This window comes from Dreissena polymorpha, chromosome 9 (genome assembly GCF_020536995.1).
Source record: "Dreissena polymorpha isolate Duluth1 chromosome 9, UMN_Dpol_1.0, whole genome shotgun sequence".
Taxonomy (NCBI): domain Eukaryota; kingdom Metazoa; phylum Mollusca; class Bivalvia; order Myida; family Dreissenidae; genus Dreissena; species Dreissena polymorpha.
The window spans coordinates 54510892-54512602 of record NC_068363.1 but is presented as its reverse complement, the minus strand read 5'-3'; the positions used below and the strand labels follow the sequence as shown (position 1 = coordinate 54512602).

The 1711-nt window shown below is 35.2% G+C and overlaps 1 long non-coding RNA gene across 1 annotated transcript; it reads right to left on the bottom strand.

Annotated features, from left to right (window-relative positions):
- Nucleotides 1-390: 390 nt before the first annotated feature.
- On the bottom strand, nucleotides 391-1305 carry LOC127846655 (uncharacterized). Its single transcript, XR_008033598.1, has 2 exons — nucleotides 867-1305; nucleotides 391-499 (listed from the first exon to the last, which is right to left on the bottom strand). It is a non-coding gene; the product is annotated as an uncharacterized LOC127846655 (long non-coding RNA).
- Nucleotides 1306-1711: the final 406 nt, after the last annotated feature.

Here is a 1711-nt window from a genome sequence, read left to right as displayed (position 1 = left end):
CGGGGTACATGTACTGGTAAGTAGTACCCGAGCCGAGAATGACCAATCGAGCCTTAGTAAGTGAGTGATGGTGTATGGGATAACATGCACTGAGGGTGTATATTTTTCATGAACAAGTCAATTGAAGGTGTTAGAGATGCATTGATCCATAAGATTAAAAAGGGTAATTAACCACGGGCTTATTAAAATTAAAATGATGACATTACATTGTACCAGCTGTTTATTGTTGCAATATTTTAAATAATGTAAACAACTTACCTTGTATTAAGTTGGCACATTGTTGTCAGGTGTAGAAACTTTTTATACTTATTTCTCTTAAGTTGCACTGGCTGAACCAAAAGAATTATGTAGTCGTTTCTAAATAATCACGAAACAACCTACTAATGCATATATGCTTGCCAGTTACTGAGTTTGTGCATTTCCATTCATTATAGTATCGGCCTTGGCAAACAGCGTAGAATCAGATGAGACGCTGTGTGGTGTCTGCTATTTCGTTACGCTGAAGATTTCCATATCGGATTATCCGCGGGTGTTTTTATGTCAAATGTTATGGTTTTTCAATAGATCGTATACTTATCGTCAAAACAGCGAATTAGCGTTCACTTTATATCATTTCTGATGATCTTATTTTGTAAATATTTTCTGAGTGTTAATTCCTACGTTGCTATGTCGTCAGCCATTTTGACGGTTGCTTTGTTTACTTTCGGTTTCCACTATAAACGAAATTAATTGATTTGCTGCTCGCGTTTATTTATTGATTAAATAATAAATTATTAAACCCTAATAATATAATTGTCTCAATATCATTTATATTCAAGATATTATCGGATAAATAGAATACCATTCTAATACCAGTGTGTACTTACATTTATCTCGGAAAGCCTAGCCGTGTAAACCTCTCTTCAACTCGTCGCACACAATACGTTGAATAACACATAGATTTATGTCATGTTTATTAAAAAACCACACTGTGCACAAAAGACATGCATGTGTACTTCCGATTGATATTCAAACACAATTATTACGTCTTTGTTTATCGATTAAACGCCTAACTTTATATTAAATTAATAACGCGTAACGTCAGTTTCTTTGTTTCGTAGCAAGATGGAAGCTAGCCTAAGCGCTTTTCATGACGTCACGCGCGCGTGCCCTTTCCCATAAAAATATTTAAACGCAAAATACTCGAAAACTAGTTTTTTCCTAGGTATAACGCCTACGCCAACAGGTAGATCGCATTCTTGTCCATATACATGTCAAATTTCAGCAAAAGTAACCGACTAGTTTTCAAGCGCCACAAATCGCGACTATATGCACCAACTTAATGAAACTTAGCCCCCTTTATCATTCGTTCGAATGAACGTCATCAATGATGACGTCCAATACATCACTCATTCCATATAATGGTGAACACACTTCATCAATAATGGAACAAAAATGTTCTAAACTTTGGTCTAGAGACGAGAAACAGTTAGTGGTATTAATATCATTGCATACTTTGTTTAAAGACTGTATAATACTATCATTTTGGAGTGACTGTACATAAAGATCGGTTTTAGTTTTATCCCATTTATAAATGTACCAGAGTTGCGACACCTTAAGGGTTTCGCGGGATGGAATGAGTGGGGAGATCAAATCAAATTGAAAACCGATTATTTCGACCAAAAAATTGGGTACGAAAAACATTTGGGTACGAAAAAAATAAATGGGTAAG